The sequence below is a fragment of the Anomalospiza imberbis genome, chromosome 4, assembly GCF_031753505.1.
Source record: "Anomalospiza imberbis isolate Cuckoo-Finch-1a 21T00152 chromosome 4, ASM3175350v1, whole genome shotgun sequence".
Lineage (NCBI taxonomy): Eukaryota > Metazoa > Chordata > Aves > Passeriformes > Viduidae > Anomalospiza > Anomalospiza imberbis.
Window position 1 is genome coordinate 52,846,919 of NC_089684.1, and position 13,070 is coordinate 52,859,988.

Below are 13,070 nucleotides of genomic sequence, written 5' to 3' on the forward strand. Positions count from 1 at the left end.
TTTGATTTCACATAGGAAAGGAGCCAAACTGGTTACAGAAACTGGGTTAAGAGGCTCATGAGACACTGGAACAGGCTGTCCAGAGAAGCTGTGGATAATGCAAGCCTGGACGTCTTCAAGGTCAATTTGGATGGGGCTTTGAGCAACCTGGTGGTGGAAGGTGTCCCTGCCCACAGAATGGGGGTTGGAACTAGATTATCTTTAAGGTCCCTTCCAACCCAGAAAATTCTAGGATTCTATGAAAAAGGTATTTATCAAATGCTGAGAAATACTCAGCATTTTTCATTTCTATGTTGTTTACCATTTTAAATCAAAATAAAAAAGTGCCATTCAGCAGTTAGGGGCTGAGAATATATATTTAGGGTATAAAGCTTTAACTGTACTTTAAGATTTAGATGGGCACTGAAGGCTTGTGAGATTTGGCCACTTATTCAGGCTTCACTACAAATCTTCGCTGCAGAAAAAAATGTGTTAAATAATTTGATGTTTAATTAGGAAACTGTAATCTGGTTGAAATCTGGTTGAAACTCATCTCATCTGCAGAATACAGGTGAAGTTTAAAGTTTCAACACCACATGTTGCTAAAGAACCTTTTTTCTGGTACCTTCAAGTATTTATTTTGATTGTAACCTTCTTCATAAAATAAAAACATCCTTTATTTCCTATTGTGCCTAGAAAAGAAAAAAGCCTTTTCTTCTTGTATAAATTCCTGTTTCATAGCTTGTAGCCATTTAAGTTAAATCAGCCAATAACTATTGTTCTCTGATTGGTGTTAATTCACATTGGTGGTATGGCTGGTTACAGTTATTAGTACAAATGAGCATCGTGCTGCACTTGCTTTCCTTGGAGATGCCTTTGATGAGGCTGGGGAACTGCAGGTTTGGGCATAAAATAGGATTTTCTTTCAGAGATATTGATTTACCTTTTAAACTGCTAAATACTAAGTGCCCATAGCCACTGAGACACAAGTAACCCTAGTTTTCTACCTGTTGATGTGGTCATACCTGCTCCTATGAAGTTCTCCACAGCTGGTGGTCACTGCCCTCATTGACTAAGTGTAGGTATGGTGTCGACTTGGAGAGAAGCTGCTTGGTCTGTGTGCAGCAGAAAAGATATGGCCACCCAGAGGGAGTACCACAGAAGCATTCAGGATTTCAGTTCTCTGGTGCTGATCTCAGATGGCATCAGGGAGAACAGCTCTGTGGGGTCTGATCAGGTCAGTGATCTGCTCAGCCTGGTGGTGGAGCTGGGAGGTGAAGGAGAGGGGCTAAGAAGTGTTAGGGACTCTCACCAGCAGGCAGAAAATGTGTGACCTTAGAAATGGAGGGGAGTGGAAAGGGGTTCTATTTGGGGCGGCAGGAGAATGCACTTCCAAACTACTCCACCTCCCCAGGTGCCTTTATACAGTAGGCATGAGGCCCTGGAATCCAAGGCCCAAAAAATGAGGCTAAGGGAAAAGAGAATGTGGATGGAGGTTCTTTTTGGGATGGAAGTGTTGCCTTGGCCAGGACAGCCCATCCACTGCATCATGACTTCCTCAGCTAAATAAAACATCCATATTAGGCACACAGCCAGCACAGGAAGAGCTATTTTTGGAGATAATAAGGACCTTTCCATGTAAGTTTTTCCTAGGATGGTGTTACAAACTTTCCACACCAATTAAAAAAAAAAAAGCTCCCTCAAATGACATCATAAAGAATTCAAAATGAGCTTTATGTATCATTTGCATTCAGGAAAATCTTTAGTGAAAATTGCCTACAGCTTTCTCTCTCTCTCTCTTTGAGCAGCACACTGACATGATCCAAAAGGAGTGTCTTAATTATGGTAATCATAGGATTTAAAATTCATTAAATAAAATATTGAGGCTATTCAAACTCAAATTTTTGAAGGATTATAGTGTTTGACAATGCTATGAAAGGTTTAAGTGCGTAGTTTAACTGCCAGAATTGGTTTGTGTTTAGCCCTTATTACTCAGCACGAAAAACATGTTTTAAGTGGAATCTGCAGCCCACTTTCAAGTGTCAGTCTAAATCTGTCTATTCACTAGCTGAGAAATTAGCACAGTGCATGATGCTCTGGTGACACCCATCAAGCAAGAACAACTCATCGTTTCACTCCATCTCACATCCAAGTCATGAATTACTACACTTTGTTTAAAAAAAAAAAAAAAAAGAAAAAAACCATCCCAGTTCTAAAAGGTTGACAGGAGCTTAAAATGGCTAAAGTAAGCCTGAAGTAAAAGATAATTCCTGGCTTTCAGAATCTGTCTTTGTGGACCTTGATTGTGTTGCAGTGTAGGACTGGTAGGAGGCTGGTATGACTTTTCCTCTCCTATACCCTCATAGTCTCTAGCCAGTATAATGGCATTGTGTTTGCACAGCTCCTGGTGTTAGGCAAAACTGGGGAAAGACAGAAAAGCAAAAATCCCTCTGTAGTGAAGTAATTTCCCAGAACTGTCTCTTGTTTAGGGAGGAAAAATCCCTCAGAGGTGGGTCATATTCTCCCAGAGGGTCAGCCCAGTACTGAGGATTGGTTTATCCTTAATGCCACAGGTGTCCTTGTCAGTGCTTTGCTCTCCTGACTCTCCTGTACAGCAAAGCAGCTCTGTTCCTGCCTTGCAATGACTTCATGTTTCTGCCTTTAATGTTTCAGCATCCTCCCTCCAGTGCTGCTCTTTCTTGTCTTGGCTCTGACTCACTGTAAAATAGCCATGGTCACCTTGCAAAGGGAAAGTGTGACTCTGTTGGCACTGGTATTCAATGCCTAAGGGACTTTTCAATTATTCCTGCTACTCTGTGCCATGTTTCAATGAAGTGTGCCCACATACATCCAAATACCAGTGACTAAGTCCATTGACGTAAATGAAAATACACTGATATAAAACCACTGCACATAGGACCAGAATCAGGATCCTAACTGCCAAAAATAGAATATTAGAATTACATTTATAGTAGCTATCTTTATGGTGTAGGAGTTTCTATTTATATGCAGTACTCCTCTGTTACAATAGCCACATAAACAGTGAAGCTAGATCTGATTTATCATCACTGCATTTCAGATTAGATCAGATAATTTCAGATCCCAAGCAGAGCTCAAGAAGAAAATTTTTAGTAACTACCTTCAGGTTACTTTGCAACAGAGCTAAGACAGATCAGATTCAAAAGAGTGTCTTAAAATGTCTTGTGTCCACCCATCAAAATGTCTTCATTTAAGGCTTGAGTCTTACAGCCTCAGTCCTGGCCCTCCAGGAGCCCTAGATCTGAGCTCAGGACCGGAGGCTTTTGTATGCTGCATGGCTATAAAAAGCATCAGGTTTGAAATCTGCAGCAAAACCTCTGCTGATGACAGTGTCCCCATGGAAGCCACTCCTGGGAACCAAACATATGTAAACAGTGCATGGCACCAGTTGCACAGGTGTGGCACAACTGTGTAGGCACAAACTGAGCATGCACGGAAAATGCAAGTTCTCACAAGAGCAGCATGGCATGTTGACAGAGTCAAAGCAGGGCATTGGCTAGAAAATAAGGAAGAGAAGGCATTCTTGAATGTTTTTACAGATTTTAACTAACTTATTGAACAATAAATGGTTTCTTCTAGAAAAATCCAAGAGAATGATGAATTTCAATAGGGATCTGCAGAAACAGTTCTGCAAAGTGAAAGCTGAACTACCATTTTTGTAGGTTGATGAACTTTGCTTAAATCATCTGTCAAGTATACAGTGCTGGGCTTATTTCTGTGGAAAGAAGTTCCACAGCTCACTGGATAATAGCTCATTGGATAATATCTCATTGGGCTATTATCTCAGCGATTTTCCAAAGGTGAGTCCATATAGAAAAGCAAACAGAGGTTCTGTCTCTCATGGTCTCTGCCTATAGCGTTCCCACAGGTGACGTGACAGCATGAGCTCACATTTGGAGCACTGTGTGGCTTGGTCCATATGTGTCCATCCCCTCTGTTGGTGGCATTTGTGTTCCCTTTCCTACTCCTGAGTGTTGCTGTGTAGCAGACTGACTCCCACCCTGATTGAGGAGCTAGCCAGCAGGAAGGTGATGTGAGGGATCAGGGAGTGTGACAGTGCTGTGAGTTCAGCCTTGGAGATGCCACAAGAACCAGGAGGCATGGAAGAACTGGGAAATATTTTTCTCCAACCAGGAGAGGGCAGAAACTTCATTGCGCAGAAGTATGAAACCATATATGCACTTCCACAGGCAAAAGTCATCCCCGATTTCCTGAAACCATTAACATTTACTGCATTTGTAAGAAATGGAGGACCCTTTTTCTGGTAATCCTCATGGTCAATGGAACACTTTCCTGAAAGACTGCAACCAGAGATTCATTCTCTGCTCTTCATTTTCACATATATTCCATGCCAGGTACCTTTTATAATCCATCTGCTTCTCACCAGATCAGTAATTTTGTTTTCTTTTCTGGCAGACAGGTCCTCAGAAGCCTTGCCAAAAATATCCTAAGTCCAAAGTTATTTTTAAAAGGTGCAAAAGTCAAGAAAAATCCAAGTGAATCCAAGGTAAGTAGTTTGTATGCCTTTCTACTTTCAAATTCTGTAAGAGCTAATAGTAGGGTAAAAATATTGAAAGCTAATGAGATTTCAGAGCAGACATTTTCCATTTGAAAAGAAATAGAGGAAAGAAACTTTGAAATTGCCTAATTTTAGGAAAGATCTGAAGACCAAACTTCATTCCAAAATATCAAGGACAATCCTTCACTGTAATGGCATCTTAAGGAGAATAGAGTGTACGTGCTTTTGTAACTGGTTTTGAAACACTCGTTTTGGTTTAAAGTTAACATGCTAAACTCAAACCCAGCTGAATTGCTGCTAATGGGTGAACTGACAGTCTTTTCACTTTGCAGTAGACAGATGTCAACACTGCAGCTGGAACTAATCATAAGTTGTCATCATGACTGGAAGTAACTGAAACTTTTCTTGAATGTAGATAGCTAGGACTGAACGGACATGAACACTAATTCATCCTCTCTCACTTAATATCTTATTGCTTCAAGCAAAGGACAAAGGGGGCAGGAATTCCATTTCATAGGACATTGGGCAATTTTGACATTTGTCTTCATGTGGATTACAAACAGGACCTGAAAATGTCAACATTTTTGGTGTAAACAAAATAATTCTTTTACTCTCAATTGAAATGCTTTATTTTGACAAAAACTAAACATTCAGATTATTCACTCCTTCTCAGTTATGCAGAAAAGGCATTGGGATGCAGTATCATTCATATGTTTCATCCCTATGATGAAAGCCAGAACTGTTTCCTTCTAAGGATACTGAAAAATGAAATTTCTTCCTCTTGCTGCCTTCGAATAAACCTCTGCTGAGATTAATGCAACTTTAGGGGCTGTTCTGACTTAACCAAGTAGAATTCTCTTGTTAGAGAGAATCAGTATTTTCTGGACTGGAAATCACCTTTGATGGACTTCAGCAGTGCTCCATGGGCAGGTATGTAAGGAGGTAATTTATAGGACCATTTAGGTTGCTTTGAGACGTGTGGGTCAGTCACCACTTTGGTTCCCAGACCTCATAAGTGAAAGGACAACTCAGATGCATTAAAGAATCCTTCTGAAAATTCATAGTTTTGAAGCCACCCAAAAACCAATGTGGTGATCAATTTTGAGATTTGTTTACCTTTGATATGCTTGTAGTATTTTGGGTAGATGGTGCACCCTTCATGCCCTACCTGCTCGCCTTATGCAGGCATGGACTATGGTCCTGCCTTTCAGGGTTTTTAATTTCCTCCTTGGAAAAAATGAAAGGTTTAGAAAGCAACTAAAACTTTTTGCTCACACTAGAAAAGAAAGTCAATTTTATGAGTATCGAAAACATTGGACATGCAAATAACAAAGATTCTAAATCAAGTTTCAGTGAGAAGAAATTTCAAATTCACTCGAGCTATCTTTAAGACCTGGTTAAGCAGTGTCAAGTAGAGAGAGTAATTCTTGTCCAAGTATCTATTTAGTCATCACAAAATCAAATATGATCACATGATTTTGGTGGTGTATCTATTAGGATTCATATACTGATGAATATGTTTTAGCTATGGTGGTCTAAAGATATAAATAAGGAAAGTCACTTAAAGAAAAATCACATTTTCATTAGTCTATTTGCTATTGCTGGGAAAAGAGGGCTTATTGGAACTGAAGGAGGAAGCAGCTACTCAGATGAAAGCGAGAGCACATTTTGATTTAAGGAATAATTTGTGGTGGTGATCATTACAAAAGTTATATCACCCTTGGCCCCAACAAATATGACCTCCTTGTTTGAAAATATGCTTCAGAACAAAAACGTTCATTAAATTTTTTTTCTTCTGTCTTCTATGTGTCTCTTGTTCTGTGCTGTAGCTTGAGGAGCTCTGCAGAAAAATCACAAATGAAAGTTTGATTTTATCAGAGGAATGGGAGATTTGTGACATACCTGCCTGAGGATAAAATTCCATCCTATTTAAAAACAGGATTTTTTTTTCCAGTGAAATTAGTATTTTTTTCCCCTAGGACTTTTAAAAACTACTATTTCCTACCCAAGTTTCCGTTCAGACAACATTAATAAAACTCTAAATATTGTCTAGAGTGTTCAAATTTAAGTTCTCCAATATGTCTTGTCTCAATGAAATGCCTTTCATTATGTGGCATTTCTACCCTTTAACAAGCTGACCAATGTGGAGAGGGTTTGCAGACACACATAAATATTGTGGACTTGCCAGGTAGCTTGATTTTGTTATTCTTAGGGACACAGTACATCCCTATTTAAATTCCTGGGAGTAGCTGGTGTGGAAAAATACAATTTATTTTGGTAATGATGTCAGGATTTGGCCTGGAACCTGCTCAGGGACTACACACATACAGTGCTTTCACAAGTCTGGGCTTTTTCTTTCAGTCTCACACCAATTCCTTGTATCTCTTTCAATGACAAGGAAAAAAGGGAGAAATGTCAAAGAGCTCTCCATGAGTCGTTTTCTGTGAATTCCACAGCCTCTGTCTCTTCTCCCTCCATATGAAGCAAGTTAAATATGAAATTTAAAAAGCAAAAGGAAAAAGGAGCACTTACAAATGCCCTGTTGAGGCTCAGTCTAGTTTTTCTCCTCTCTCTCATCTGCCTTTCCCAGAATGATTCCTGAGGGGTGAAAAGCACTTAAAATAAAATCTTGATCCTGACCCAAGTCCCACTGCTTCCTTATTCCTCTGATGATAAGGCAAAAACCACTTAAACGGGCTCTTTGGGACAATTCATGTGTCTCCTTGCTCTCATCTACCTTTATGCTCCAGGAGGTAAAGCTGTTTGAAAATAAAGGTTTTGTTGATACTCAGCTCAGTTTCCCTCTCTCTGCCCTGCTTGTGTTTTCAGCTCATTGGGTTTCTCAAGTCTCCTCCTCCCTGACAAAGTAAATCTCACAGCATATGATATCATGCTAAAGATCTTGAACTGAATGTTACCGTATGGCTCCCATTGCATTAACGATTGCTGCATGGGGGAGATATGGATTTTGCAATGACCCAGTAAAATAGCTGGCATGTCGTTTTCTGTTTCCTCTTTATAGCAAAGATATATCAAGATATTAAAAATATTTACATTTGCTCCTTGCTATGCACTGAACCGTTGGCCAGGAGCAAATTCAGATTTCTGGAACTATATTAAAGCCAAAATTTGATAAGCTCAGCTGTAGTGATGGTGAAAGGTGAGGCAAACAGCACAATGCAGAGGCTGATCACAGAGCTCTGGGGTTTCCTTCAGTTGCTGAAGCAAAGGCATCTGCTACTGATGAAGTGCCTTCAGGTATTTTTCATCCCCTCCAGCTGCCAGTCCAACAGAGTCCAGGACCCCGTAGGTCTGCATCCCATCTGCTGGCACATTGCGTGTCCCAGATACTCTTGGGGCATTTAGGGGCGCAGGATGTTTGGGCAGCCTCAGTGAGCTCTCCTATTTCCATCTCTCTGTGGAGCATCTAACTCTTTTGCAGAGGAGACCTCAGATAAGAATGAGAAAAAGGAAGAGGAAATCTCACTTTCTCCTGCTTACAGTTACATACGACAAAGAAGAAAAAAATGAGGGAATATTACTATAATGAAATCTCTTTTGTAAAATTGGATTGTCAGCCACTGAGGGCAGAATGAGGAAGAAATGAAAATATGTTACATTGGTTTTGTCCTTTTCATCACATTTTTTTTAAGCAAAACTCTTTTTATACTCCAAAAATCAGTTGCAGACAATTTTCAATCTAATAAAAATTAGAATCAATCTAATAAAATCTAATCAATTAATAGAGATGCTCAACACCACATTAAGGTATGAAAATTCTTATTTTATTAGAGTTTTCACTGAAAACAATGCTGCAGAACCAGCTGAACCAAAGACAGCATGTCCATGACAGCAACCTGCCTCACTGGAAGGAGACAGATCTGAAGGAAACGGTGTAAGAGAAACATCTCCACAGAAGGGAGAGAGGAGAGACCACAGAACAATGCTTTGGAGTGAGACTTCCACAGTTGTGAGCCCTTTCTTGGATATGTGTAATGTGCCATTATCATCAACACAGGGCCAGGGTGTTTCCACATCTACCTCTCCTCCCTTATGGCTTCAGTTCAGGCACTAACATTGTTTTCTGGGTGAGGGGTAGGTATTTATTCTCAGTGTAGAGAAGCTCTAACAGAAATACACAGGACAGCTTGCTAGAGCCCCACAGTCATGTGCTCTTGTTTTGTATTGGTCCCCAGAGCAACCTTTGGGACATATGTCCAGGTAAAACTGTGTTCAGTGCACAGCACAGCCACTGCATCCGTTTTCTATTGCTACAACAGGCAGAACAAAACAGCTCCCACTGGTTTTACCAGAGCCATTTGGGATCCTAATGAGTACATCTAACACAGCAGCTCTGGCTCTGCACCAGCAACGTGAATGTTAAAAATTATGCATATGTGAAGGAGGATAGTTTGTCATATATTTCTGGAAAGTAGTTTAAAAACTTGGCTTTAATAATGGGCATGTTGACAGCAACTGGGCTTTGATGGCCAAGTCCCTCGGATATCAACTGCTCTAGCATCAGAACTATTTTGACGTCAAAACAAAACAGGCTATTTACTTTTTGAAGTTAAATTAAATCCAGAGAGTATGATGCTGTTACAGAGCTGGAGTCCTAGGCCATTTCATCCAAATCAGCCAAGCAAGGTATAACTTATGAACAACTCCATAAAATGCAGGGGCCAGGCTTCATTCCAGCAATATCAGCTAAAAACATGTATCAGGCCAGGCTGCAGAAGAGCAGCACTAGTGACTTTACAATGCATAATCCATTTCAAACTTACTCCCTTTTCACTCCCTACCACTGCAAATGGGATGGCTGGCAAATAATTGATTCTTCTGATATTGGTACAATAAAAAGTGATTCTTTACAGTGAATTAGATAGTTAAAAAATGCTTATCCAAGTTTAGATGGGGAGAGTTTCCTGTCTTATAGTGGGCTCAGAAGTTTCCTTGGGGATCCCCAAGTAATAGTGTGAAAAGAAAATACTCTGGAGAGGAAAAGTAATGGCTGATGTCTTACTGCTTCTGTTTCCCTTCCCAGAACCATTTCCTCTTTGTCACCTGATGGAGGTACCCATGGCACCTGTCCCTACACTGTTTGCCTGTTCTCCATGCAGTTGCTCTCTCTACTTGTTCTGGGGAAGATTGTTGCTTGTATCCTTAAATGCTGCCACATTCCCTGGCACATGGACCTCTGCTGGACTTCCAGACAGGGCCCTTGGCTTCCCTGAGGTGTGTTCTTACCAGAAAAACACCCATGACCTACACAGGGTCATTGTAGGGCAGGCTGATCCTCCTACTTGGCCTCATACTGGCATATAGGCCGCTGGTGCGCAGTGGCTGACCACACCAACTGACCATGTCTACTCCATGGGCCCATGTGGCTGGAACCAGAGGAGTTCTGGACCCAGCTGGCTCCAGGAGTGTGTCTTTTGTTCCACTGCTAGTCCACTTAGGCAGAGTGAATCCCCTCAAACAGCTCCTGGGATCAACTTCTCATCCTTCTTATGGGCAGAAATTTCTCAGTTGAATCTGTTTCCTCTTGAGATGGGAAAAAGTTCCTCAGAGGGCTCTGAGGCCCCATTTTGTATCAACTCCCCTGGGAAACAGAGCTCTTTTTCCTTGGTGAAGATGGAGGAAGAGCATCTCCCTGCCAGTGAGGTAGGAGTGACCTGGTGTCCCCAGGCAGACACAGTCAGTGGTGGTTTATTATCCTGGATTTGACTGCCCAGAATGTGTCTGCAAAGCTGTTTCTAATACAGATAGTTTGGGAATTAGTATATGCTAAATACCTATCCACTTAGACAATAGAAGAGGCTGGCTATGGCCTCAAAGAACTAAATTTAGGAGACATTAGGATCTTCATGACCTTCAGAAAGATGAAATAAGCAATTTTGCATTTGCTATAAATGAATCTTTGTGTCTTTTCCTTTAGCTCTGCAGAGTCACTACAATTCCCATTGTAAGGTTCCTTTACATAGAGCATGCTTGTGGCAGCTGATTAAAAAAGTACAGAGGGAAAGTAATTATATTAACAGGCAGATCAGACCCAGCCAGTGTGATCTGTGCCACCGAAGATTCACATTGCAACAGATTTCTTCCATCTCCAGACTTCATGGAGCCCTTTTGGTTCTTTCAGCAAGGTGCACACCTGAACACAGTAATTTTTGCTTTTTTTGATCTCAAGCTTGGCTACTGTAGCACAAGCAAGATCTTTGAGAGAAGCAGTGCTCAGACAGATTGAGAAATTCTTGTGTGAAGTTGTCCTAACTCATGACTTCAAGATTCCATCCAGACCAAAATATTGTCTCCATAGTAGTATGCATGGGCAGTTTGGGACATTTTTACTTATAGAACTGTTTCTTTCTTTTCCACTAAAGTAATGAAATTCAGTCAGCCTAGAAACCAAAAACAATTGTACATTCAGCCAAAGGTACTTTAGAAGAGTCTCCTCAGAATTAAAAACACTAGAATAAATCTTCCTAAATAGGTGCTTTTGGAAAGAGACAAAAAGAACCTTTGAGGGAAAATAAGAAAGTGCCCTACTTCACAGAAGTGCTTATGCACCATCCAGCACCAAGCAGTGTGAGTACTGGATTTATTTACTTCATACAGTGTCTGCATCAGAGTGGTGGCCATTGTGGAGTCACTGCAGAATGACAGGTAAATGACACGTTGTATGTTTGGAATTTGTGACAATTGTCACCAGGCTGAGGGTGCAGGACAGATCACCAGTGTCTCCACTTTGGGGTGGCTACCAAAGGCCTCTTGCAGGGCTACTGCTGCCCCATCTGCTCTGTGCAGAATGGGGACTCTCAGACTTGCTTCATGTTTCTGCCCTGAAATTGCCAATCTTACCTGGGATTGCTAAATACTAATAATACATGGAAACTTTCAGCTGAGTAATAGAATTCCTGATTTCTTTAAGACATGGACGTGACTGCCTGTAAGCACAGAAGATCTGGTGGAACCAGTTGTGGATATAAAAACTCTTGGATGGTAACTGAAGTGGCTTTTTCATTAGTCCTCTCATCTACTCTGTAAGGGTTTTAGCAACCTTTATGTGTTGTATTTTTAAACTTTCACAGGGTTTCAAATTAAGGGAGCCCAGACTCTTGTTCTTGTGATAAATAAAAGCTCATTCTCTCTGTAAACACAAGAGAAAACTGCACATGCCAGTATTTTATAAACATGCCATGCAAAGCTCATTTGCAGCTCAGAGCAGAGAAGTTAAATTTCACAATATTCAGTTCCAGTTGCAGAATAACAAAAGATAGTAGTTGAACAAAAATGCTATTGTTTCACTGGGAAGCAATTAGGCCGGTGATGGCAGGTCTCAAGTGAGAATACAGCTCCTCAGTGAGCTATGAATACCTGCTATTTGCCAAAACTGCCATTATAATAAGAACACTGTCATGATTGAAAACCCTAATTACCTAGGATTTGGAGGTTTGTGGAAACTGTTGTGCTTTTAAAGGGCTAACTGCACTATTAATACAGGTTTTAAATTGGGACAAGGCTGAAACATCCCATAAGTTTTATATGATGTTGTACTACCATCGCTTAAGATGTGAACTGTTGGGTTTTTTTTAATCAAGTCTTGATCATAATGGAATAATTTTTCTGTCTGAATTGGATGCACATTGCACTGTTTTATTTCTCTTCTCTTTCTCTTCCAAGGGCTGTATGCTTTCACACTGAGAACAAATTTCTGTCTTTACATGGGACTGATCATGAATAAAAATGAAGTGTTGGGGAAAGAAAAAGAAATGTGACTATGATTATACCATGTTTATGTCCAGAGTGGACAGATGAAAGCAATAACACAAAGCTGTTATTTTAGTAATTATAAAACCAGAATTTATAATGATTTAAAGGCTATCTTAATAAGAAATATAAGGGCAACGTGCTCTGGAAAAGGTTTCAATGAAAGGATTGAAAACTTAGATTGACATTGAGTTTCTTGGAATTTTTTGCAAGGAAGCTTTTATTTTGTACATTCAGAAACCTAGAACTGTGGTTAATATGAATAGTTGTCACACTCATGGCGCTGGCACTTGATCATTCAGCTTGAGATTTAAATTCAACTCCCTGTAAATCCTTGGGTGAAGTGAATTGTTGTGTTATTTGCATACTTATGATGGTGGGATCCTTTGGAGGATGATTCATAGTATTGAAGGGTGCTAAATGGTCCTGAATATAAAATAAGTAATATATCCATAACCTGTTATAGTGTAATGTTAAAACAGGCAGTTAGGCAGGCACAATAAAAAAATAGGTCTGAAGAGGTGAATGGTATGTTTCAAAAAGTATCAAAAACTTTTAGCAGCTCTTTACCAGTTTTAGTACAAAGCAAAAAGGTAATCTATGTAAGCAAAGAAACATCTCTCCTCTTAAGCGGCTTATAAAAAGACTTTTTTTTCTTTATTTTGGAAGCTCTATAAGGGGTGAAAATGTATTTTTTTGGAATAAGCTCCTTATTCCTTAACTTACCAATCATGACAGAAAATTAGCATACAAATCCTGGTTG

At 40.1% G+C, this 13,070-nt stretch overlaps 1 long non-coding RNA gene across 1 annotated transcript; it reads left to right on the forward strand.

Moving 5' to 3' along the window:
• The first annotated feature begins 1,500 nt into the window (after positions 1 to 1,500).
• On the forward strand, positions 1,501 to 8,868 carry LOC137473441 (uncharacterized). The gene is made up of 4 exons (XR_010998798.1): positions 1,501 to 1,824; positions 4,435 to 4,525; positions 5,219 to 5,467; positions 8,330 to 8,868. It is a non-coding gene; the product is annotated as an uncharacterized lncRNA (long non-coding RNA).
• The last annotated feature ends 4,202 nt before the right edge of the window (positions 8,869 to 13,070 follow it).